General features: G+C 38.6%; 1 long non-coding RNA gene across 2 annotated transcripts in view; it reads left to right on the forward strand.

Moving 5' to 3' along the window:
- Positions 1-11,373: 11,373 nt before the first annotated feature.
- LOC142604294 (uncharacterized) overlaps positions 11,374-27,766 on the forward strand; it is a 234,523-nt gene continuing 218,130 nt past the window's right edge. For both annotated transcript variants that reach the window (XR_012838169.1, XR_012838166.1), the window contains exon 1: positions 11,374-11,767. This is a non-coding gene — a long non-coding RNA (uncharacterized LOC142604294). The remainder of the gene's footprint in view (positions 11,768-27,766) is intronic.

Below are 27,766 nucleotides of genomic sequence, written 5' to 3' on the forward strand. Positions count from 1 at the left end.
AACCTGATATTCTGAGGTGTCGGATGACAAATAACCACTCCAGTTGAGGGATTGCACTGGAAAAGGGAAAGAGAGGGGAGCGTGTATTCCTGAAAGGCAAAACTTTCCCATGTCCTTGCCCAGCATGCACAAGTACCTTTGCTCTGCCAATTCTTCCACCTATTGGGCTCAGAAAGAGTATAAATTAGTGCTGCTTAAATATTAAAAATATATTGTTTGTGAGTATGTTTGTGAAGTTCTGTATAAAAGCATCATAACACGTGGTCTTCCTACACTTGGAATTGTTCCCAGACCATAATAATTTCAGAAAGTTTGTTATAGATTGGTATCTTCCCAAAAGCCTTCCATTTAAGTTTATTTCTTGTTTTGTTGTTCTGTTTGCAAAGTTTCAGTCATTCAGGCAGAGTGGAAATAATGTCATGAACTTGAAGCCATCAGCCCATTCAGCACGAATAGAGTCAACGAAGTAGCACTAAATTAAGAAATGAGTAATGTACCTACCTAGTGTTTTAAGCCAGGCAGTTAAAGGTGATAAAATGTATTGCCCAAAGTAGAAGTTGAGCAAATTTTCTTTACCTCCATTTACCCTTGAACATACAAATGAATAACCAGCAGCAATGACAAATGTTTGGTTGTCTGTGGTTGTCTGCTAAGCAGAAGAAATAGGTTCATTTGATGGAGGTTAGTCTGTTTCACAAAACATTTGGTGTCTTCAGAGAGACATGTCCACCCATGTATTGTCCTTACTGATAAAGATGAAGTGAAGTTACAGAAATCGGAGCATACTCCTTTTTTTTCTCCATAGCTTTGCATTACTGGAGTTACCAGTGACCTGCTGCAATTTTCCCCCCCTCAAAATCAGATAACGAAATAAACCAGGATCACAGCTGTAACTGAAATGGTGGACTTCTGAAAGTAACACCCTTTTCCAGTCATGCAGCAGCTCCCTTTCACTGCCTCCGTGCTCTCTCATCAGATGATGTGATGCACGTTATCTGACAGACTAAAATTGGAATAGCACAGAAAGTGAGGCAGCATTTGCATCCCTGAGCATGGGATGTTGTGAAAAATCGGGGAGTTTGGAGATAGATAGACTCAGCTCTCGACATTGCTACGGCCCAATGCAAAAAAAAATCGCCCTGAATAATGCTGTATTATGCTTGTGTTTTAATGGTTTGCACTGAAACGCAGTGGTTCCCTAAATGCATAAAGTGTTACCATTTGCAAATTCCCACCTGTCATTTGTGTTTCCGGAAATAGTATGCCTCCCTGCAGTCTGGACGTTGCCCCAGGTGGTGTCTGACTCTTAACCCAAATCAAACAGTAATTGTTCAGACACTGTCTGGCTCTCATGCAGTGGACAGGGAAAGCACAACAGCCTTCTAGTTACCTCGTAGTAAGCGCAGGCAAGGATTTCCCTCAGGAAATCTTCAGCCTGTTTTCCTCATAGGCCTTTAGGGTAAGGTTTTAGGGTCACAGTCCCCATCGCCCTCCCCGTTGCAGCAGAGTCCAGCACGCTTGATGAGCAGACTGCACGCTGTGAAAGCGTGTGATGTAAGAGTGGTACTGTGAAGAGGACGAGCATATGCTTTCATTTTTCCTTTTGCTGGCAGTACCTTGGGTAATATAACTTAAACTAGGAGTGGCCAGACTACAACTCTGGAGCTGTAAATAGTTTGCCAGCAGTAGAGATGCAGTGGAAAATCTAGCTCTTAGGACCACTGGCAGGATTCAGTGATTGCAGGGTAACTCAGATCACTGGCTGCTGAAAGAAAAAAGCCAGCAGGTTCCTCTGAGGCTGCCATCAGAACGGCTGCAGGTCCCACTGTACTCTCCCCTTGGCTCACTCTGCAGCAGTATTCCTGCAAGTTGTGATCGTAGCCCGCTCACGAGCTGCTCCTGGAGTCCCCTGTGCCATCTGTTCTTCAAGGCATGGGGCATGGATTCAGCCTGGCTTGCAGAATCAGGAATTCTCCTCCAAAGGTATTAAACCAAAACTCTCAAAAACTGATAATTCCTTGAGAACTGCTGGCTTAACCCCAGTAACTCTGTGCTTAGGACTGCAGCTCCTGATACTGCAAGAGGTGACAGCCTCCAGGCTTATAAAATTAGAGAGGTTCTAGTTTGGCTACAAAGGCAAGACTGAAAATAAGACACAGTGCGTGAAGGTGTACGCAGACAGCAACAAGCACTCTAGGCAGTATAGACTGCCCTGCTTGACTTCACAAAAATGCATCACTGCCTTCCAAGGGCAGGATGTGGTATGGGACTTATGCCTGAGACCCTAATTTATTTGATCCTGACTTGAACCTGTTTATTTGGCCTTTTAGCTTGAACTTGCACTGTCATCATCTTTGGACCCTGTGAAAATAGTGACATATATATATATAGTGGGCCTGAGCAACAACTAGTGTCTTCTGTGAAAGGGGCAGAGGAGTAACAGCTTTTTAAAAAAGAAATAAATGGTTCAGTGTTATGAAAACCAAAAACCAATAATGTTTTGACATTCAATGAAAAATAGTTAGAGTTATAACTAGTAATTTGATTAAGTTAAGAAAAAAAATTATATGTTCATTGTGGAGAAAGATTTTTGATATTAAGAACTGTTACAGTGAGAACTGTGGTCATGGTGTACTGTCTGGAAGAGGGAACTAGACAATGAGAGAGATCTCTAATACCTGATTATGTATTATGAAGAGAGTAAACTGTTACTCTCTTCTGTAACTGTTTACAGTCTTATTTTTGAATGCAAGATAGTTCAGCTGTTCTAGTTCACTTTCCTGGCTTCATTTTTGTATGAACCCTATGCCATCTCTGGAAACTCATGTTAATCCTAGGGAGGACCAAAAGAATCTACTAACATATGCACGCTGCCAAAATAAATGATGGCTGGATTCCTGAGCTAATCTTTGCCTTTGATCTTATGTATCAGAAAAATTATTTGTTAAAGTAGTGATGAAAAGATATCTGACCATTCTGAAGTATCAGCTGCAAATAGCCTAGACTTTTTGATTTTCAAGATACATCAGGGTGGTTTTTTCCTTCCTTTCCAGTCCTTGGTAATCTCCATGGAAAGCTTTATTATAAAGCAATTCAGAGAGTAGCAATAGCCATTCATTTTTTGGCACTTGTAACCTTGTATGCAAAATTGCATGACATGTTGTGCCAGTGTGTGGAAATCTGACCCATATTGTTACCTCTGAAGGTAATGGCAGAAAGAGATGGCAACTTTTGTCTTACAGATTTTCCTCATTGGCTATGATTTTTCCTTCTTTCCTTGATCTACATGAAAGTTCACAATTCAGGGAGTTTCTGTGCTCACGGAAAGTAACATAAAAGCATAGTAATGAGACATGGTCATGTCTGTCTTGCAGTGGATCACCAGCGTGGAACTTGGTCTATTTTTTTCTACAATCTATACAAAAGAACCCTCAAATAGCACTGTTTTGTGCTCTGGTTATTACTGATCTTTCTTTGATGGTTCCCTCACTTACCTTTTTGTTGTATGGAACCTTCCTTTTCTTGCATTGTCCATTCACTTCATATTTCAAATGGTTTTATGGTTTCATATTTTAACTGATTTATCATGGATTTTTCAATACTGTCCATTTTTTAACACATAGGGATGTTTTGGTATAACTCAGCAGAAATCACTAAAACTTGATCTTTGCGTCTATGTTAGATCCTTTCTGAGGCGGGGTGGTTTTTTGATTTTTTTTTTTTTTTTTTGTTATTGCAAGGGTTTTAAAGATAAAATACAGCCTACTTTTTGCAAAACACCTACTTCTTTATGCTGAATAGCACTCTCTTGTTTCAGGATTTTCTGATGTTTACAGACATGCGTGAGAACAAAACTTAAAGGCTTTTACTAGTTACTGTGTAAAACCTATATGATAATGATGTCCATGCTTGAAACAACTTATACTCTACACGGAGATTTTACAGATCAGAAACTGGGGTACAGAAAAATGAAGTTGTTTCATTGAAGATTAAGGAGATCTGGGGTGAAGCTCTGCTCAAATCTTGAGCATGTTTCAAGACTTTTCATCTCTCTTACAAGTGTAGATCATCATGGCCTCATCTACTAGGATAGGAAACACATTTATAGAAGGAAAAGTCCAAGTTCTCATCATCTTGGGGTGATGCGGAGAAATCACTGTAACAGTTGTCACGGTTATATTATTCCTTTTGTTGGTATGTTCTGTCTCTGCCCTGTCTGTTTTGATCAATGATATCCAGGAGTGTGGTGTAGGCCTGAACTAAAACTGCCAAACCATCCCATCCCCTTCTGCAGAGGTGAAGGAGTGACTGCAGACAGAATGGCCAGATAGGGATGGTCGCCTTGCCTGCCCACACACTAACCAGCCAGATCCCGTACCGCATCTTTGTGCTGTAGTGGGTGTGAAAGCAATTTCCAGTATGTCAGAGTGCTGCCGGGTGGAGGTAGGGACGCCTTAGGAAGGCAGAAGGGTGTTAGCAGTTTCCACGGGTACCACAAGGTGCAGAAGAAGAGAGGGCAAGAACATCCAGTTGTGGTTTCTAACCTTGCTCAGGCCTTGAGGGGAGAAGGAGAAAAGGGCATGCCTACCGCACATCTGTAGCCAGCGATGGCTTGAGTCATTTGTGCAGTTGCTGCAGTTTATGATGATGTCTCTAATCTGGAAAACTGATTTCCTTGTTGCTAAGTGTGGATCACCTTCAGATTGCAAATCTGAGTTGATGGAGTCCCAAACTGCTGCTCGTTGCCAAGCTGTGTGGAGAAGGTATGTTTTTTGCATGCACTTGAACTTAACAGTAATGAAAATCTTTTAAAAAATTAATAGCAATTAGAATAATTTTAAGCACAATCAGTAATCTATTAGTAAAGCATAGATTCTTATTATTTCTTGTGTACTAGTGTGCAGGATAGATATCAGGTGGATAAAATATATCTGCTTGTGGTGTCTTTGTCCCCTTTCTAGTTTTTTTCATTTAGCTCATGATTTTATTTAATGGAAGAGTCACTTCTCACATATTGGCTTGACAATTTACAAGCATTTGTTTGTGCTGAATTAAGCACATTTCTAAACTTTGTATGTTGCTGCTGACAGTTTGGGGATTGATTTTTATCCCTAGAGAGATGCCTTTTTGTCTTTAAGGCAAATTGAAGTTGACTGCTGGAGCATTCCCTGGTAAGAGAGAGAATCTACTTCAGGGATATTTTTCTACTGAGAATTAATTTTTAACTGAGACGCTTCAGCAAGGTCATGTTTTTCATGACACACACACACAAAAAAAAAAAGTTCACAGACAAAAGTAGCATTAACTTTAGAGAAAATAAATAGGAGCAAATATTACCAAGCTTTTTTCCCCCTGTAGTTCTCTGACAGGGAAATGTGCCTAGATATGCAGTAGGTAACAATTTTCCAGACTTTTACTCTGAAAGCATGTGTTAAATGCTGGTGTGGGCAATGGCAGGAAAAGGTTTTACCCATCTATGTTTTTTCATGTATGTTATGAGTTTAAATTTTAAAACTTCTGTAACATTTTTTAGGACAGTCAGATTCTTTCAAGAACAGATACACTGCTTGTCCACATTGGCAACGTGGGGTGGGGTTTGCAGACATGAATGGATTAATGATGTAATGAGCTGTGTGTGAGGATGTAGGATCTCCACCAAACAGGTACTTTAGGTAGTCTTCATCAAGTAGAGCTACTCTCTTTTATACACTAGGCTCTCTGGCTGGACATACAGGGCTAGTTACTTTCTATACTTTCTCCAACCTATATCCCCCCACCCCTCGCTCCTTCCCCCCCAGTGAGCCTGGCACAGTTTTTGAATACAATTATATTGTTGCTATACTGACAGGGATACTGGGATTAATTTATGTATCTCTCCCTTCAAGGTTTTTTTGGCACTAGATTTGTTTTATAGGAATATTTTTTACAAATACTGGTAAAATAAAAAAGTGTCTATGTGTATATTTGGTCTGTTTTATGTGGTCAAAATGAACGTTACCTCACATCTGAAGAACAAAGATGAATCCAACCATCCTGGCCAATGGGTAAGTCCAGAGAGGTTTTTTGTGGTGGTACCTGACAGGTTACTGGTGAGGTGATGGGCAGACCTCATTAAACTCTCATTTAATGCTTGTCTCTGCATTCTCTTTAATCTCTGTCTTTGTATTCACTCATACTTCTAAGATCCAGGTGACTTAAAAAAAAAAAAAAGTAACAACCTTAGTTCTTCAGTGAGGTACCAGATGACAAACTCAAACCCACTTGTTTTCATTTCCTGGAAATCACACCAGCTGCAGCAATTTTTCACTGCAGTGCACCTGAACTAGTTGTAAGAACCAATTTCTTCAGAAAAAGTCTTATCCTGCTGTTTATAAAATCTTCTTCAAAGGAGTTGTAGGTCTCTGAGGTCTTCCTTTAAACCTTCTTTGGGATCTTCTCATTGGATTTTTCACACATTTGAGTCTTAAAAATTTGAGTTATCTCAGTATGTTTCTGGAAACCTGGTTATCAATTGCCAGAATTTTCATTTGCCTCTTTGATCTTTTTCTCTCCTTCTCAGATTCCTCCTGTAATATTTGTGACAGTGTTCTCTTAGTAGCTACTGCACTAAGACATCTGCAAAGTCCAAAAAAAAAAAAAAAAAGAACCAAGACTTACAATATTCATTGTGCTAAAAAGGAGAAAAAAAAAAAAAAAAGCACCCTCACACTTGTTCAAGTGTTTTGTATCTGCAAAACAAGACACTTGGCTGATGTTTAGGATGGGGTAGGTGAGGGATGAGAGGAAGCAGGGACTGACATTGCTCAGTTGCAGCTGGTGAGCAACATCCCAGAGCTACCACACTACCAGATCCAGGCAGTAACCCAAATAGCAAAGAACTCACATTTTCTGCCATGTTCTCGATTCCACAGTTTTGTTAATTAATTTTTAAAGTTTTTACTCAACTTCACCTTGGAGCTTGGATCTTTTATTGAAAGGAAATTATCTTTAAATTAGATCATAGCATTTATTAATAGTATGAAAGTCCAAGTAATCATATTGTCTCACTTTCTCCTACTACTTTTTGTTGTAAGTAGGCCAGTTAGATTTCTGTGAACTGTACCTTTTCTACCTTAATCAAGCTTGTTTCTGTTTTTTCCTTTTGCCTGAAGACGTCTGGTGTTTAGAATTAACTTTGTTCTCAGTCCTTTTCCATTTTGCGTACGATTATGCACCTAATTAGAGGTAATTGTTTCCTTGTTCCTACAGAATCAGCCAAGCAAGCGGATCTCAGCTCCACCTGCCTGTATAGGGGGGCTCCATCCTAGGAAAAGTGTAGCAAAGACTTTGGTAATTTAGTATTTCTAGCTCTTTAATTTCTGTAGCTTTAGCAAATGAACCTTAGATGTGTTTCACTATGTCACTAAACTGTGGATATCATGGAAACCTGTGTATTCTGAGTGGTAAAGGAATGGTAGCATGAACGTTATAACGCTGTCATCAAGGTTGTCAATCAGGATTTTTTTTTAAACACGGCTTTAACATTTATGAGCTCTGTATTGGGTTCTCTCAGTTTTTATTTGTAATTAGGAATAAATGCATATTTTTTACTTATTTTATTGTAACTTTTTCAAACTTTAGAGTTCCAGGAATGAATTCTCATATATTATTAGTGACTCAGACAAGATATTTAACTGGGTCTAATCATGATAGACTGTAAATTTCCATAATTAAGTTTGTAATTGTGGAGCAGGAGGGAGAACAACTTAGGCAAGGGTCGGAGGAGAACTTTAAGTAGCAGTGCATGGCGAATGAGACGCACAGCTTCCATTATCAGTAGGAATTGCATGTCTAATCCACCAGTCTCGGCGCTGAAGAAAATGTACCCTGGGATGTCAGGTGTTAAGGGGAAGAATGGGCCTCTCACGTTCTTTGCACTTACAAGCCGGCTGTAACCTTTTGACTCTCCCTCTCTTTCTCTTCTTGAGTTTTGTTTCCTGAAAGGAAAAGGGGGTGGGGGAAGGCAAGGGAAGAAGGCTTAAAGAGTGGAAGATCTGTTTCAAAGTACTGTAGTGTATTTGCAAGCTTTTCCTTTTCTTTTTTTTTTTTTCTGAAATTAGTTTTGATTTCTTAAAGAAGCATTTGCTTTTAATGTAGAGTGTTTAGAGCATGACTTAACATATGGATAGCTTACTGAGTACCACTATGAACACTATAGACTTTACACATTCTACCACAAGTGTTTTGCACATAGCTTTTTTGTCTTTCTAACTAAAATGAATATAATTTCATTTAAGAGCATAACAGAGGAGGAGAGCTAGTTCTGTGACTTAATGTTACAGGTATTGCTTTTTATATTGACCAGTGTTATGCAGAAAAACAGCCTCACAAATAACAAGAAATCCCTTTTATTCTCAAAGGATCCCCTAATGCAGCATGATCATGTATTGATCACATTGAACTTGGGTGTATTCCAGGCCCGAAGATCTGCATATGCAAAGAAAAAGGTTGTATAATACTTGCATATTTCATCTCTTTGCCACCTCTGAGTTAGTAAGTGTGAAAATATCTCAGTGCAAGGAGGAAGATGCATGCATCCTTGGTGAGCATTTATTTGTTAGTATGAAAGAACATGTGGCATAGAATTAAAAAAAAAAGATGGCTAATTAAGGTAGGTCTCACCAAAATTCATGACTTTTGAGGAGAAAGAGCAGAATGTGGAAAAATATGTGAAAACTTACATTATCCTTCCTTGAAATACAGTCTGTTCTAGGCTGATCCTTATTAGAATGTAAAAATGGAAACACTAAGGTGGTGTTTACTTTCATTAATTAAAAAGAGTCTCAGGCATAGGAGAGCACCCTGAGAATGCTAAAGGAATTTTATGTATTTCTGGCTACCATCTTTGGTTTGAGGACTATGTCCCTCTTCTATCTCTGCATCTTTCTTCGTTAGAGATTATTTTGAAATGGCTCACGTTGCCTTTACTTGGCTGAAATGTGGCAGCGATGGAGTGGAGCCAATGGAGGGGTAATTTTACAGCCAGCAATCAGGAAAAGGAAGAGCCCTTAGCCAGGGGACTCAACAGTGCCAGGAGGAGCCATTATTCTATTATTATTTCCACTGTGGAAGCATTGTTTTAAGTTACATTAAAAACATCCTTTAAATTTCTTTGTTATTTGTGTCGTAAATTTTCCGTATCAACCTTTCCAAAAGAAAGGTGTGTGAATCTATAATGCATATCCAAATGGAGTGCTTGGGCTGTATCTTGCTTTAGAAATTGTAGGTTAAAGGGAAACCTGAACTTAATAGTAATTCCTCTAATGTAGCCTGGAAATGCACGGAGATTGGCAAAATGTGGAGTGAGTTCTCCAGTTTTTAACACTTGCTGGGAGTAATGCTCTATGCGGCCTGTCTCCAGACAGACACTGTCTTCCCATTTTTTTTCTACTATTAGAGACTCCAACCCCTTGTGATTTAAGGGCCTAACCCCGTGAGCTTTCCAGGAACCTTACATTTAGATGGCTAAAGGAGAGAGAATGAAGTGTGTATCGTTATTCATGTGCATGGATTTGCATTCATCTCCTGGGATTGTGTGTACATTGAAGCTCATAACAGATTTCAATGATGGTTTTGGAGATTTGGGGTAGATAGATAGTTTCCTTGTTTTCAGTTACTCAGAAGTCCTGTAGCAGTAAATATTTTATATTCCTTACTGCTTTAATTCCACTATGTAGAGCATGTGTTGTGAACCTGTATTGAAGGGATCCATACACTGAATATTATTATCACTCTTTTATTGATAGACTTTGGGGAGGCGAAGGCCTTACATCGGTAAGGCAACTGATATTTAGCATAAATGCAAAAGACGAAATGTTTCCCAAATCATTCGGGCAGTCTGAGACACGAATGGGAACTGAACCCAAATATCCTAAATCCCAGTCCAGCGTCTTAATCCCGAGCCCATTTTTTCATTCAAAATTAAAGTTTCCGTGATTATTATTTCTACTGCCAGGGCTTTCCAAGGATTTAAATGTGACCTAATTTATTAAATGCTGTCTTATGTGCAAGACAGAAGCAAAATCCTTACCCCAGGGCAGTTACTCAGTGGCCCTGATCCTGCAATCTGATCTCTGGAATGAATGTCTGAACTAACACAAGCCATGCTGCCTGTTCAGAGAGTTTGACTGGGGTTTTAGTGGAGAAGAGACACGTAGATTGCAGGTTGTCTACATCCTCAATGAATTTCAATACATTACCACTACTTTCCTATATTATTATCTATTTCCCTGAGTCCTCTGTGAGCTTTTGAGTAGCTGTTGCTCAGTTACCTTAAGGAGAGAGTGAAATTTGGGCTGAACTGGTTTTTTTCAACTATGTATAAGCCTTGATCTGTGGCACTACTTAAAGATGCTTTGCGATGCACCTTGAGATTAAAGTGCATCGCCCCTGCAGTGCATTGATCTTGTCTGGCCCAGAAAGGGGTTGTCATAGATCTGCTTTTGAAATCAGGACTCCCTCATGGGTTTTTCCAAGGCATCATCTCCATGTCATTGGGTTGGCAGGATATGAAGCTGAGGGTCTTTTTGAAGTTTTCCTTCACACCAAGGGGTGTATACTTGTCGTGTGGGAATCGTGCTAAGTTACACCCTCTTCTCCCTGTGTGTTCAATGCAGGATAGCTTACTGCAGTATTTAAATATTCCAGACCTTTTTTAAAAATAAATTGTTTGATTCGTTATGTTGGAGTATTAAAATGAAGAATGGAATCCGAATGCTGAGAACTCATTTCTTGCAGAGGGCTGAAATACATGGGAAGAACTTCATGAATTAATTAAACTGTCCTATAAATGTCTATCCCTTTGCAGCTACAGACAATAGTCGTATTTTAGGAAACACGATCGTGTGCTTTGTCAAATGTCACTCATGCCGGTATTATTTAGTTTTTGCATAATTGTATTTGCTTTACAATTATGTTTTAAAGTCTGCTTGTGTGTTTCACATTTCAATCCCTTCTTTTTTCTTTTAAGTACAAAAAAGTTATTTTCCTGCATCAAATGATTTGTTATTGGAAAAGCAAAGTAACATTTCTTTACTCAAAACTCTTCTTCCTGCAAAACTGTGGTACATGGAAAATATTTTCCAGCTTTCAGAGTTTATTTGATTTTGAGCACTTTTGGTTATGTAAGTTTTAATAAGTAGCTTTGGTGTACCCCTAAAGGCACACCCCACACACTTATGTTGTGTGACCTAGGGTCACAAGTAATGGCTGCAAGCTAATTGATTGAGAAAGGCTTGTCTGACTGGGCCCCTTTGAGTCCTCCCTTTACATTCCTAAATTTCTGTAAAGGAGGCACTGGCAGCTTCGCCTGGCGAGAGGAGGGGTTGGGGGAAAGGGAGGAAGTTTCTCAGTTTCTGATTATGCGCAGAGTTTCCTTGTACTGGGCTTATGTTCTCCACCCACTACTTAGTAAGAACTCCTTAACAACTTAAAGCTTTATCCCTGTGAGTACCAGAAAAGTGATCTGAGTATTTATTGAGCAGGGAGAACAAACTGCTTGCTCCAGGCATGGAGAAAGCTTATGGAAATTGTATTAGACCTTCAGCAAAGTGCACAGCTGCATCATACAGAAGCTGAGACTCAAACTGACAGGCAAATAAGCCAGATCACGGAAGGGGCCTCTGTGTGGCAGCTCTGAGCTACCAAGTGTTGGACAACTAGGCAAAAAGTGCAGTGGAACAGGGCAGAAAATAACACACTAACTTCAGGCAACTGTTGCTTTTTCATGGTGAGTCCAGATTTGAAATGTTGTTTGAAATGTAGCTATTTGTGTTGTTTCTAAAAACCCTTCCGTTTTACCACAGCAATCCTTTTGCGAAGCTCATTGTGTTACAGATTATTTGTCCGGATGTGCACTTCGGTTCTGAACGATACAGAACTGTACAGGGATAGTCCTTTCCTCGCTGCTTGTTCTCTCTTTTGCTTTTGCTCGCTTCAGGAGACAGGTCCCATTTCTGAAAGCACGCTGCATGGCTTCCGATTTGGAAAGAAATAGTTTTGCAGCTAGCGCTTGGTGTGCAGCTGCATATAGGTGAATAAGCGAACATAATTTCTATGCACGGTTTTCTGCAGTTGGAGCTTTGTGGCACCTCTCCACTGCCCCTTATTTCTCTGCCTTATCTTGAGAATGTATGGCACGGTCACTATGAAAAGAGCTTTGTGTTTGAATTCCTGGTGAGTCGAAGGGTCAGGGCCTATGAGTTATCTGCCTGCCAGCAAGACTCATTGCTGTGTCCCTTTATTTTTCAAGCTGAAATAGAAAAAACATGTGTCCTCATCCCTTTTTTATAAACGTATTTTGAATTCAGGTTTTACATGCTGTTTGTGTGTGCTTTGTTCTTTTGACAAACTCCGGGTTTGGGGGGAAGCCAGTTTTATCCTATCCATATTTATTTTATTTACTCAAGCTTTCCTGCAGCTTTTTTACATTCCTTTGTTGTGATGCACATAAATTTTTCTTAAAACAACATTCAGTGGTACTGATTTCTGCTAAGAGAAAAAGGATTTATGCTTGAATACTTATTTCCAAAAATACCAGAGAGCTATCTACATTTTAGGTAAGTTGCAAAATTATACAGAAGATAGGGCTTTCGTAACTTTTGTCTCGCTTAAGGAGGGAAACACAATACTTCTGGATAAGTTCTTGAACAGACTGTGTTAGATACACTAGGAGACTAGTGATAATAATGGTAATAAACATGGTCTGAGCTATACTGTTATTTCAGTTACTGGCTTAGTTTGAAAAAGCTGCTTTATTAGCACAGCAACAGAATTAAACATTGCATGTTGACAGTAACATTAGAAATATGTTTGCAAAAACTGCTGAGTGGATGAAATTTAGAGCACTAAATCATTGAGACATGTCAAAGTTACTCTGTAGTTGATGTTTTAAGATGTCTGTGATAAAGAGGAGAAATTAGTCTGTTTTTCCTCCAGCAGAAGTGTGATTCGGTACAAAAGGATCTTCATTGTATCTTTCTTTAAATAAATAGTTTTCTTTTCAAAAAATAAATACCCAAAGTCAGAAGGTGCAAGAACAGTCTCAGAATTATGTAGCGGTTATTTGGAGATAAAGGGAAAATGCTCATTTGATAGAATAATTCCAATACGCAATGTAAGAAGTTGGTCAGATGAGCTCTACACTGAGGGTATGTTACTACTTGTTTCTTGACCTGTCCTTCTAAGTTTGTATGTTCACCTGAAACTTACTAACAATTAGCAGGATGCCTGTTTTAAAAAATACGGTGCTGCTTCAGAGCTGAGTTGATCTGATGTTGCAGTCCCTTTCATATGCAGAAGTTCATGTTGTTCACCTAGTGTGTCCATTCTCATTTGCCAGTTTGAGATCTCGAGTTTGCCCATCAATTTTGAAAATGTTTTTTAAAAGAAAAGGGGGAGGGGGAAGATTGTTTCAAAGAAATGCTAACAAATACGGATTTGAAGGTGAGGCTGCAATGTAAGGTGCTCTAAATGGACTTGATACTTCTTGTTTTCTTACTGTGAATTGAATTCCTATCTATTTTGACTTGGGCTAAACCGTAGACTTACTACAAGAAAATTCTTGGCCGTGTCCTTAGTGCAGTTAGGGGTGAGCTTTAAGAGTTTCAGGGTTCACTTGAAGAAATGTGTATTCTTATGTAACATAAATGTATGATTTTCTTCTTGGCTATGCTGTGATGGAGGAGTACCTGGTGAAGTGCTCTTTACACCCTTAAAAACTGTGGGTAAAAAACTCTGAGGAGGTGGTCTCCTCCCAGCTTTGGTGGCCTAGCCCTCTGGGGAGCTGGCCACCTCCTGGTGGTCGCAAGGCACCTGGGGAGCAGAGGATGGTGGGTGCTGACATGCGGCCACCTCCTCCATAGGCACACAAGCAGAGAACCGTCCCTCTCTGCGCTGTAGGGTCTCCGTTTGCAAAATAAGGCACCAGTGGTGTTGTGACACCAGATTAGAGGATTATGAAACATTTCTTCATGCTCTGATGATCAGCCTGATGAAGGGGAAAGGGCTTAATGAGGAGGAGAAGAATTTACTGAGGATTTTATGCCCATATTTGTCATTAAAAGGAGAATATCTGCTCCCAGTAGCTGTGTTCTGTGATTCATGGAAACCCCTACAATAATAATGTGAATGATGATTAAATGTGGTGTTCTTACTGACCGTCTGAGGACCAACACAATATAATGTGACTGGCAGGAAGTTTAAACATCAATAGTATATCTCCAAATACTATTATTTTCTCTTAAGGAAAGTCAAAGAATCATGAGCTCAGACTAAAATAATTATACTGGCTTTTTACATTCTCTATTACACTAGTTATTGAAAAAAGTGGTAGTGAAAAAGTTAGAACACAATTGCTTTATAGTTTTCATTTCTTTGAAAGGTTTGTATTTAACATCTTTAATGTTTAGTCAAGAAAGAACTAGATTTGTTTTGTGAATTACATAGAAAAGTGATTTTGGAGGTTCACTTTTAGGTTTGTTCTGTTGTTCTGTGTGGAAGAAGGAAAAACTTTATTTACTAAACATGTTCATTTTATTGACATCTGTACATGATAGAAACAGGTCTCTGTGGTACCTATGGATATATTTACTGTCACATGAGAAAGGATGGAAATTCAAGACTAACAGTTGATTTTTTCTGTCAAAGAGAGGAACTAGTTTGTGCTGTCGTGACAAGATGATGTCCATACCAGGAGATGAAGGAAAATTGACAGGAACAGGAGAATTGTAGCCCTCATGGTGTCAGTGAATCACAGTGTTGGTAAGACAGATTAAAAAGGAAAAAATGCCACCTATTAAATATCCTAGCAATTTTGAAAGAATTTATTTTTTAAAGAATTTAAAAAAAGAAAGACAAAAATCTGTTTCATCTTCTCAGCTACAACTCACGATCACATTTTCAAGTTCTTTCACAACTATAATTACGTGTGCCTTAAACTTCTTTGATCTCCAAGTTTTATGGATCCAGTAACCACAGATCTGTTTAAAAAAAAAAAAATCGCCAACATTGGAGTTTTAGCATTCAGTAACTAGTTGAGGGAGCAAGAAACAGAAGATGTACACATTCTTGTCCATGAAAAACAAAGAAAGAGAGCAGAAATACGATCTTTGGAATACCCAAGTTGACTTTCAGTTCAGTTTTACTTTCCTGCAACGTATTCAAACCATTAGCAGAAGACTGTCCCAAAAGGAGATGATGAAGGTGAAAGAAGAACAGGTAAAAGGAGAAGCATGTGGCTCATGAAATTATTTAAGTGATTATGCAGGTAAAAACAAATGGACACAGAGAATAAGCAAAAGTATTATGAGGCTAGGAGCAGTGATAAGAGAGGCAGGATCTTAAAGAGCGAAATAGAAGACGTCTAAAAGTAGAAGAAACATGGCATGAGAGACGAAACCCACCCTATCTAAAATGGCCTGTCAGTCACTGATATGAGCCTGTGCCTTGGGAATCGTCAACTGACATGCCGTCATCTGGCTTCAGTAAAGCAAGAGGCAAAATACTGAGGAAAAAAGTACGAAAAACAAAGACAAAAGTGCTGTCTTTCTCCTGGCTTATTTAGAAGCATTTCCAGTGCTGGCATTCAGTTTCATACCTGAAGTAATAAACTCACCCAAGAAAAAAGACTCTTCCTTCCAAAATTGTGGTCACAGCATTTCAGACAGGGGGGAGAGAATCTCTCTTTTCCACCTAACATCCTCATATTTACTTTGCTCTGTCTAGCCACAAAGGTAGAGGTGAGGACGGATGGTTACATCTGATGTGACAGATTGTTTTTTGAGCACAGGTTTCTTTTTTTTTCAGCTCCAACAGGACTCCAGCAACTTCTTTAAAATTCTTATAAAACCCATTGGAAGGTCTTTCGGCAATTCTGATTCCTGGGACTGGGAAAGATGCAAGCCATTTGCAGCATGAAATATGAGATGATAGAAAACAGGAAATCAGTGGAGTGATGGACAAGAGAAATGGCAATGGATTTTCCTTTCCCTCTCCTCTGACCAGACGATCCACTTCTATATTTTTCTCATCACGCAGGGCTTTATTCAGGACTCCGTCAAAGATCCCACTGACTTTGGTAGGGATTGGATGAGGCCGTATATTCAAATCATTCATCCATCAGTTCAAAACAGTATTCACGATGACTTGCAATGTATGCATGTGGCACCCATAATGGTTAAAGATTTTTCAGTATTCTACTGGATACGACACCCATACTACACGACCAAGGTCGTACACTGCAGTGCTACCTCCAGTTACTGAATTATTTACCTCTCTTTTAGAGAAATGTCCAGTTATTCAAACAATAACTAAATGATTTTTCCAATTCCCATGTTACCTTTAAAACCTAAAGATGATATTTTAGTGTTAGTTACGTAATCCCAGTTTATTTAGTAATACGATAGAAGTAGGCAAGAAATACAGTTTCAAGTATTTTGAATGAAAGTATTCCATTTATATCCAACTCTCCAACATCTCCACATCTCCTCTTAACCCAAAAAATATCCTATGGGCCATAAATGTCCTGTGGATGACACGCAGGCCCTTTAAATGGTCCTGTTTCGAACAGTACACACTTCATGGTGTTAATGGTAAAGTAAAATATAAATTAAAGAGAAGGCCCTACCCTGAAGTACACGTCCCATCACTGTTGGTAATTTTCGTTATTTCCAAAAAGCAGCATCAGCTAATGACATCCTTCCAAGAATAGTCCTTTGTGGCAGAGCTGGTTGAAGGTACCCCAGCGCTCTTTCTCTGCCTCTTCTCCCACTTCTCTGCTGCCCCTGTAATGGTATACATCCTTGGAAGGCTACTCGGAGAAACGGATCAGAATTGACCCTGGTTAAAAATAATGCTGAAAAAGAGAATGTTTTGAACCTGTATTGATCTGGTTCATCATATACTCCACTGGCATTTTTACAAGATCCGGGGCTGTGCGAGCAAAGGAGTAAAGCCGCAGGGAGGGAGACACATTAATTTCCTTCACTGCTAACCAAAGATATCTAGGGGCAGGCTAGCCTTCGAATAGCTGTGTTTCCTAAGGCAACTTGACTTGGCTGTGCCTACAGAGTGAGGATCAGCATCCTTGGAAAATAGCGGCTCTGGTTTTGGTGTATATTTTACAAGTTACTCATGATTATGACCTGGTTGTCACTGAGTATCTGTTATTTGAGACTGTGTATAATAAATTCTTGAAATAAAAATCTGTGCCCTTAGTAGGGGAGAGTAAGTTATAAAGAGTAAATGAGGAAAATGCAGGAGAAGGTGATCAGCAAGGAACTTTATTAATAAAACATACAAAATGTGACACAGCAGAGTGACAGAATCGTCTGTCACTGTTGAAAATGCCTTTGTATTTATCATGTGGAAATGAGAGTCTCTGCATTGGCCCCATAAATCTTCTTTCAAGCTCTGGCTGGAAATTCACAAGGAAAGTTTTTCCAAAAGTACTCACTGGCCCAGCTATCCTTCTACTGAAATCAACAGGAGTTATGTCATTATAAAGCAAAACTTCTACAAATTGATAGTTTGTGATAAAGAAAAAGCAGGACTCTTCAAATTCTTTCCTTTGTATTTTTTTCCTCTTAATTTACAATCTACTGCCAGCCTCTGGGAAAAACAAAAAATTTGGCAGGATCTGGTAACTTAGTCGTGTTTTAAGTTATATTAAAGCATTTGCTGTCTATCACTTTGCCGTTTTCTCAACTGTACTTTTTGGCCTGAAGTCTTCCATTGTGTAGTCCCAAACCACAGGTGATTTTTTTTTTTTGTTTTGTTTTGTTTTTTTTGTTAAAGGAAATATGTTAAAATTATTTTAAGCGGCAGAAGTGGGTATAAATGATACTTTTTCTGTTAAAAGCAAAGTAAAGAAAACAAACTCAACAAAAGTCTTTGAACAACAATTTTTGCAACAATGTGATCAACAGGTGGTTTGTTGACTATTTTTAAGGGGTTTGAGGTAAAAAAAGGTATAAATTGCTATATACTGGAGATGTTAAATTATAGCTATATTTATTACATGTCTTTTGGCAGTAAGTGTTAGGGTACACGCTGATATTTTTTTATTTGCTGTGAGGATCATATGATAAATTGGGCATTGCATACGTATAGCACCGAGTGTCCTGTCCTTAGATACCACGATGCAGAAAGAACTTGGCGTGAGCACTTAGCCAAGGTTAACTTAGCTGGGTGCTGAGAAGTAAAAGCACAGGAAGCAAGATTGCCATCTTGGGACATCTCACATGCAGAAGGAATGAACCCTCTCTCCATCTTCCAGGTTCTTCAAGTATCATTAATGCTCAATTTTGATGTAGGGTATTCATTTTATTGCTGCTATTGGCTCTATTTCCCAGACTTGTTTAGATTTCATTACTGAACCAGAAGTTAAGAATCACAATCAATTTCTACGATAGGTTTTTTTCTCAAAAAAGAATGCCACTATGAGGCATTCTGAGTGAATAGGGCTTGTTCAGGTTTCATATGGATGTTGCTATATATATCCGTATGGCTAATAATACAAGGCTAATAATACAATAATTCCTTTTTTCAGGAAGCCTTCCTAGACTATCATTTGCACAGCAGCAGGATGCATTAATTCAAAATCTACAGATGTGTTGGGGTTTTTTTCCCCTCTTTATCTCATGCCCCATATACATCATTGCAATAATTCAACAGCTTCTGCATCTCTCCTGACGTTGCTACCAGGCAATTACCAACAGTGCCGTGACTAGTTGGTAGACACAACCCAGCTAATTGGCTGTCTGGCTGCTCTCTGGAAGGACAGACAGTGGCCACCTCCCTCGTCTTACCTCAAAGCTAGCACTATTTTAAGTTTCTTTCCTTTATTCAGCCACTTATATTCAAAAACCTGTTATTTTTTTATATAGCATCGTGACATACACTACTAGATTATGGAGCATATACACATTTTATTTTTGGCATATTGGCAGGTCATGGTGAATGTAGCTTTTGGATTTTTTTTTTTAAATAGAAATATAGAAAATTCCATAGAAAAGCACTGAACCAATATTTAATTATTCTGGTTAATATTTAAGTATCATGGAATAGTGCGATTGTGACACACAGAATCTTTACTTTATTCCATCTTTTATTTTACATTATTAAGACTTCAGTTGGATTACATATTTATTTTAATGGTGTGCTTAATTTCATGTATTGAATCCACAACACTTTGCTTAATTTTGGTCCAAACTGCCCTGCCTTCCCTCTCCCCCCGTATCTTTCTGGGGGAAAAAAAAAAAGAAAAAAGATAAAGATGAGCAAAAGCAATACATGACAGTCTATAGGGAAATACATATGGTTTTAGGGAAAAGGGTATTTAACTACATTTACCTTATGTTATGTTTAGTAATTGTCTGTTAAACCAAATGATGCTATTGCTGTAAACATAATTTCTTTGTGCCTCAATCTTCTTGGCGATAAATTGAAATTAGTAAAATGTTTTATACGTGGTATGATACTGCGACTGCAAAGAACTCTTCAGTCATTGCAGACTCCAAAAGGGAAAACGTGACAGCAGGTTTTTTTGACCCGGCCAAAACTGAAGCATTACAAACTTTAGATGGAAATTTGACTCTTTTACCTAAATTGAGCAACATATGATCTCTATGTATAGTTGGACATCAGCCTGATTTTCAGGTGGGGGAATTTGTTCTTAAGACATTCCAGTTATGAACTGTTGGACAGAACTTCCAACTTCAGACATTGGCTTGGTTGCACACCTTGATTTCAGTTTAAATATTTGAAAAGGTAGCAGTTTTATGGGGGTTTAGAAACAGAAAGGTAGTGAACAGTGGTGCTGACATTGTGTCCATCTCTGTCATACTGGGTTTACTCTGAGTTTTCTACAACATTAAAAAGTTCTAAAAGTTTCAGTCTACATCTGGATTTATGAATTTCAAGGTGTCATCTAACTTCTTTGTTCCTTTGGGCAAATCACTTTAAACATTTGATTTCTTACTGCTAAAATATTTGTAGTACTTCTATTTATTTTATAAATTAACGTGTTCCTTTTCAGCTCCAAGTACATTAATTTGATAATATCTATATAGAGGAGGGGGGTTTTGTTTGTTTTTAACTTTGCAGGTCTAATTTTCTATGTTCTGTGTATAACTATTTATGTCTGGTTGGACGTGTTTGTAGGTGTTCATTGTTATGTCTAAAGTCAGGAAATGAGAGTCCTGTAATTTAAAGTGCTAACTATGGTGCACGTCACATGTAAAGTAAGATGCTCAATACTTGCTATATTGAAAGCAAGGTCACTCATCACAGTTCCTAAAAACGGATTTAAGAGCCTAATCTTAGAATCTATTAAAAAACCCCACACAACCCAAACTCTGGCCTAGCATTTCACAGAGCTGGTGAAGTCTCACATTATCAACAGTATTGTTCTTAAATAGTTGTTTTCTTTCACTTTCTAAGAAAGTGAGACTTCTACTAAGGTTTGTCTGTTCCCCTTTTTCCTTCCCACCCCTCCATGGGTTTGGAACCCTTTTGTCTCTCTCAGTTAAATTTGAAAGGTGAAATTCTCAATGAATATCATGTTTTATGAAAATCTGTGACTGTATGGAGGAAAGAAACCCAGATCGGTGCCAATTTTGAGGAAAAGGCAGGCAGAACATAGCTGTTATACATTCTGTTTGGCAGTGACTCAGTGGCCAAACAAAATGTGTGCAGTCCCAGACTAGTCACAGCACAGTTTCTCCTGCCAGGTGATAGTGTAATAGGCAATGATGTGAAGAGATCTGGCCATTTGCAGTGAGAAGAAAGAATGTGGTGTTACAGAGCAAAGAGCATAATTCTGTAGGAAAGCAGGTTTCATTCAATCTGGTGCTTACAGGACAACTTGGGTTTGCTATTGCAAAAGAATAAAGGACCAAATGCCAGACGATCTTAAAAGGATGCAAATTACTTGCTATAGGCAAACAAGAACATCTTGTTTGCTGTTTTTTTCTATTTACTGAGCATTTTATCCTGTATGGAAAAAATCACATACTATTTCAGTCATCACAAGCTGCACTGAACATGTGAGATTTGTACTAATCTTTCATTAGTGTTGGTTGATGGGAAGCTCAACATGAGCCGGCAGTGTGCGCTTGCAGCCCAGAAAGCCAACTGTGTCCTGGGCTGCATCAAAAGAGGTGTGATCAGCAGGTCGAGGGAGGTGATCCTGCCCCTCTACTCCGCTCTTGTGAGACCCCACCTAGAGTATTGCATCCAGCTCTGGGGGCCCCAGTACAGGAGAGACATGGAGCTGTTGGAGCGAGTCCAGAGGAGGGCCACAAAGCTGATCAGAGGGCTGGAGCACCTCTCCTATGAGGACAGGCTGAGAGAGTTGGGCTTGTTCAGCCTTCAGAAGAGAAGGCTCCAGGGGAGACCTAATTGCGGCCTTCCAGTACCTGAAGGGGCCTACAGGAAAGAGGGAGAGGGACTGTTTATCAGGGAGTGTAGTGACAGGACAAGGGGTAATGGGTTTAAGCTGAAGGAGGGTAGATTTACATTAGTTATAAGGAAGAAATTCTTTACTGTGAGGGTGGTGAGGCACTGGAACAGGTTGCCCAGAGAAGCTGTGGCTGCCCCCTCCCTGGAAGTGTTCAAGGCCAGGCTGGATGGGGCTTTGGGCAACGTGGTCTAGTGGAGGGTATCCCTGCCCATGGCAGGGGGGTTGGAACTAGATGATCTTTGAGGTCCCTTCCAACCCAAACCATTCTATGATTCTATATGAGATGCCCAGCCACAGTTAAATTCTGTATAAATTATAAGATAGGGATGCCAAGATACTAAATATGATAATAAAAGTTAAGTTAGAGGAAGCCTACTTTTTCCAGCTGGGAATTTAGACAGAACTTGATTCTTTTCTTGGCTCTGCTGAAGTCAGCATAGACATGTTTAGATGAGAAAAAAAGCTTGATTTTAAAGCACTTCAGTATTTTGTTTGTTTACATTTAAACTGCCTATGTATCCTGTCTTACCTTGGACAAATTGCCTGCTTCTGTGGACTTGGGATTACCTTTCTAAAGATGAGAATGGTAATACTGAAAATACGAATACTTGCCTATTCTTTTTATTTAAATAAAGGACATTTTAATTCTCAGCCAAACAAGCTGCATCAATGGAAATGAATCACCGTTGCCTTTTATGATTTTATTGATTACATCGATACGGTTTTCTAAAATGTTGTAGCTAGTGTCTAAGATAATTTTCCTTCTCCTGAAGTTATTCAAGATAATGGAAACCATCAAATGATTTTCGTTAGTATGTTTTTGTTTTATAAGCTGAATGAGTGCCAGATGATGATCATCAGCAAGCACTAGTTTGTTTGTTAGAGAAAAATAGAAGCCTGTGACATTTGAGTATCAGTTGTCTTTTATGGACTATTTTAGAAAGGTACTACTACTAAATATTTTCCTGGGTATTTGTCAGGATGGGAATGTTACCACTAGCAACAGGAAATCTTAATGATTCAGGTCACTGTAGACAGAAGTCCATTCAGCAACAAGTTTTGGATGGAATTTGAAGCAGAATTTAAAAAGTTATTAGCAATTAGCATGTACTCTGTACTTTGAAATGCTGAATAACAGAGAGAACACTATATATACACTTTGTAAAGCTAAAAATATGTGAAATGTTACAATCCTGCATTTTAGCAATAGTGCAGATTTGTGTGTGTTTAATATAGTAAGAAGTTTATCCGGACCCCTTTTTACCCCAGTAGCCCTCTCCTCCTTATTAATTTTAAGTGATCTTGCATGCAGTTATGATCCTAAAGGTTGTGTAAGGACTTTGTTTTTAAGGAACTGTACTTCTAATCTGGTGTGAGTTCTTTGTGATAGGGGTAATAGACATGAGAGTTCATGGCTTTGTGTGATAGTTTTTGCTCTGTCTAGGAGCAAGTTTTGGAGAAACCTCATTGTCCATCACAGAGTATGCTAAGGGCACCAGCATGAAGAAAAAGAAAAAAAAAAAACAAAACAACAAAACCCCCCAAAAATTAAAGCAAACAAACCCACTCCAACTGATTGTGCTAAATTAATGATAAACAAACAGAACAATAATGTAAGAACCAAAATACAGAATTCTGTTTGGAAGATGGAAAAAATTGATTTAATTCTTTTGAAATAAGATTCAACTATGTGTTTAGTTAGATTTCACAAGATGGAAGCATGCAAAAATGAGGGTAGATTTTCCTAACAGCTCAGTGTGATAGTAGACAAGGCAAGCAGTCCGATTTTAAGGAGCACTTGGTCCTCTTTACTGTACAGACAAATATTATATATAAATATTATATAAAATAGCTCTCTCATGTCTTCATGGGAAGTGTTGAGGGCACAGTGTTTCCAAAAATGGCTGTTGCATAGGTGTCTGAAATTGCCATTTGACAATACATCTGCACCTCTTGTGCACCTGAACCAAACTGCCAGCAAGAGACTTCTCTGGCATTGAGACACAGCAGCTGTTCGCCAATATCTGCCCAGCATACAAGTTCAGTGCTCAGGATGCCAGTCTTTTCCCCTTTTCAGGGCATTTAGAGTTTGAGGGACTTCCTTAGAGGAATGTTCCATTCTTACAGCTGGTAAAGCACAGCATAAAGAAGGCAGCTGTGAAAGTGGCGTATGATGGGTCTTTCGTTGCTCCTTTTTGTGTATTTCTCCCTTTTTGGTGGATAAACCATGGGGATTCTCTGAGGGAAAAGATTCTTCAGTACATGCAACAGTAAATTATTGCTTCCAGGCAAGTGGGTTTTTTCAGAGCTCTCCCAGTTCATGTCTGTTCAGTAACCAGGGACCAGACCAGTAGTGTGCTTTTCCTTTTAGCAGCATGTTGTGATGTTAGAACTTCCTGCAAAATCATGTGTTTCATATGTTTTTTATATTTTAATCACATTTTTTAAAGTGCTTCCAGATGTAAGCATATATTTGGTTACAGTTTATTGCACATGCTTACGCACTTGATAAACTGGTAAGGCCTGCATCCAACAGCCTTTAAATCAATATGTGGCTTTCTACTGACTTCCAAAAGCTCTGGTTTGGGCTGTTGGACTCGTTGGTATAGTCCATGGGTTCAGGTCACCAGTTTTTTCAGAGGTTTTCAGTAGCAGTTAGTGCAATAGTTACAATTATAGTAGCTTAGTAATGGGAAGAGTCATCTTGCAAGAGGTAATGCTTTTCCTTTTCCTTCCTCCTCCATGAGTCAGACACCTACTCATGCTTCAACTGGCTCTTGCCAAAGAGAGGTGAAGCACCCCGTCAAACAGAGAGGCTGGGTATGTGCTTAGGACTCCCATATATCTGTGCAGGTAATACTAGTGCATGCACAGCAAGACTAATGTGTTCTGGACTTAGGAAATCCTCCTGCAAATGCACTGTATGTACTGATATAGGAGGTAAAATGACTATATTAATTCTCCTGTTTTCCCCTTCTCTGATTGGGAAATTCATGTCTGCTCATGGCATCCCTTCACCAGAGGCCCTTGCTGCTTTCCCACCAGGCAGTCCTCGGCACAAGGAATGCCCCTAAGGGAAGCAGGCCACAGGAAAAGGATGAGATGAGTTTCCCACATAATGCAATCAGGGACTGGAAGTGCATGTGAGGTAAGTGAAGCACATGTTGCCTTTGCGGAAGGCTCAGTCCTACTTGTGTTTCACGCAATTCTCCTTTCCAAGCAGGAATTATCAGCAAAATCAAACACTAGCAGGTCCCCTACTGCTAAATCAGGTTCTGTAGGAGCTCAATCAGACATGTATGGAAAGCCATAGGATAGGTACCTAACGTCCATGGAACAGATTTCCTGGAAGAATTGGAGGCTTTGAGACAGACAGAAGTCCTCAGCTCATAGGTAGAAAAAAAATCAAGAACTTGGAAGCTTGTCACAAAGGTAAATAAGTGTATTTTGTAAAGAATCAGTGAGTGAAAGCTGAGAAAAAGAAACTGTACTTGATATATTTATTCATAGTCAACAGAGAGTTGGGAGAATCAGGAAGAGATTGATGCTGAAGTCTGTTCAGGTCATGCCATGCAGTGGCATTTGTTGGTAGCCTGAGGAAAATCTTCAAACAAAAGTTTGAGAGAGTTATGCATAGATATGTTCATTATTTATCTATCTGAATTGCTTCAAATGTGGTAAGGTGAACTCAGTCTTGGCTTAGAGGCTGCATGCTGCTGGCATTTTACAAAAAGCAGATTTTATTTAGTTCACTTGGGACATCCCAAATGTTGATAAACTGGAAAGGACTGTGCCAGTACTTCTGTCATATGGTGACAGAGAAAAACATGTATGACAGAAATGTACTGTGCAATGAATCAAGTAACACAGTTTCTATTCAGATCACAGCCCTGTGGGTAGATTATATAGAGAGTAATTTTAGCCCTCTTAGAAGTGTGTTGCTAGAATTGCTCTATAAAGAGGAGAAATAACAGAAGCCTGGTAATTAAACATACTGAATTAAAAAAAAATTGGAGGGAAAATATTTATTGCAATAAGATTGAAACACTTAAAATCTTTTCAGTTAGAGTCTCACATTAGCCTTTGTGCACCAGTGGCATTTAAATTAAAACCAGTACGTTTCCGTAAATAGAAAAGTTGGTTTTGATGAAGGGAGAATTTTTGATGAAAACCGCTTCCATTTGAAATCCCTGATTGCATCTATAAAGCAACTCCTTTGAACAGTATCCTGCTGGCATACTGTTGATGACAATAAAGCTAAATATAAGTATGGAGAGATATCCGCAAATGTGTGCATGCATTTATATATTTAGATATGTAACTAACTGAAAATTGGAACTAATTGAGAAACTCGGCTTACCTAATTCAAAAGCAGATGCGATCTTTCCCCCCAAACCTGGTCAAACAGATGCATTTACAGTTCCTTCACAGTGTAGAGAATAAGCAGTGCCCACTGTACCACACCCATTATAATCAGATTATTAGTGCAACCCTGCCATGATACTCATGCTTGTATGAAGACCTACACACAACTGCTGAGAATGGACTTCTTGGATGATATGTAGTGCTAACATAGGCTGGAAACCATGGGGTAGAAATCTAAAATTTTCACAAGAAGAGGTTATTTATGTCTTGCAGTCATTGTTTCACAATATCTGCCTTTTTTAAAAGAGAAAAACTACTGTTACTTTTTATTATATATTTACTCACTACTTTTTATTATATGTTGATTCACGTAACTAAGATTAGGATGGTTTTGATTCATGGAATTGTTCCTGCTCTATCTGTTTTTCAAATTCTACAGCAAGGAAGTAAAGGTGATTTCCTTACGTGTCCATTTAAAATGAATGCTGAGGCAGTCTTCCGTCAAAATACTTGTAATAAGGAAGGAACCATTGCTGTGTGAAACTTCATCTTTTTAAATGGTGAATTGTGGTAAAATAATACAGGCAAACATAAACTGCAAGTCTGAATCCATCACTGATATTGCCTACTTGTTTAGTATGTATTCAAAGAAACCTATAAGGTCCCTCTATTAGTGCTTTCAGTCAGTTGTAGTTGATGGCAAGATCCATTAGAGGCTTTATTTTCAGATTTTTTCTAATTATTGTGCTTTCACTATCTTGTACTTATGAACATATCTTATTGTGTATTCATAAGGAGCATGAATTTTACTCCAGTGTATGATGTCTTTGATAGAACCCATAGAACATCTACTATTCTATAAAAGGGCTATATTTATACTGAGAAAGCAAATATTTACTATTGCTCATCTTGTATATTTTTAAACGTTAATATTTTCTGTGATTCTGAACTTGGAAGAAAAATATAACTTGGGACAGAGAAGTATTGCTTACCTTCTATTTGCTTTACCTTTTAATCCAAATAGTAATAGTTTTCTAAATCTTAAATACTTTAGTTATTAAGCAATATAATTTTTTGCAAGTGATTTACTTATTGCAGCAAATGGCTAAATGTTCTCCTGCATCAACACTACTGCAGGTGTACAGCATGTGGGAAAAACATCCTGAAAGACCAGCACTAGGAATCACTGGATCCTTTAATTAAAAAAAAAAAGGTGCATAGTCCAAATTGTTATAGAAAGAACTATAAAACATGATTTTCACATTAATTCAAGTCATCAGTAGAAGGTAAAATTTAAAAGTTTAAAAGTCCACCACTTGTTTTAATTTAATTTAAATTTTTAATATCACAATCCTTTTAACTCTTACTGAGTTTTTACATGCCAGAGTTTTAGCTTCTATAGAGGCATACAACATGTATGTGTGCATATATATAAAAGCAAGAGATCACCTCAAAATGTCATCTGATTTCTCTGGTCCTTGCTAGCTGAAGGTAGCTGAACACATGATAAATGGAGCAGAAATCAGAGAGCAGAAAATGGTAATTGGCAATTTAATCAATAAATAGATATACCACAGTGTAAATATCTGTTGATGTTTGTAGTGTCTGGGATAATGGGGAAAGGATTCAGTGCTACTTCTGCTTTGTGATACTTTAGCAAAGCTTATAGCCATAAACCTGCCTTAAAATGTCAATTAGCGGGGTTTATGACTGTTTTGTGTTACTGAAGTGATGCAACAGATCAACATGTATCAACAAAACTAGCCTATTGTTTTGCCTTTTTTTAAAAACCAAACCTGAATAACATAAAGTAATCTGAGTGCCTTGTGTCTAAAAGCAACATGTCCCACACGTTGGATGGTCCTCTCCCTCCCTGTAAATCAACCACAAAAGAAGTTATTT

This window comes from Balearica regulorum, chromosome 1 (assembly GCF_011004875.1).
Source record: "Balearica regulorum gibbericeps isolate bBalReg1 chromosome 1, bBalReg1.pri, whole genome shotgun sequence".
Taxonomy (NCBI): domain Eukaryota; kingdom Metazoa; phylum Chordata; class Aves; order Gruiformes; family Gruidae; genus Balearica; species Balearica regulorum.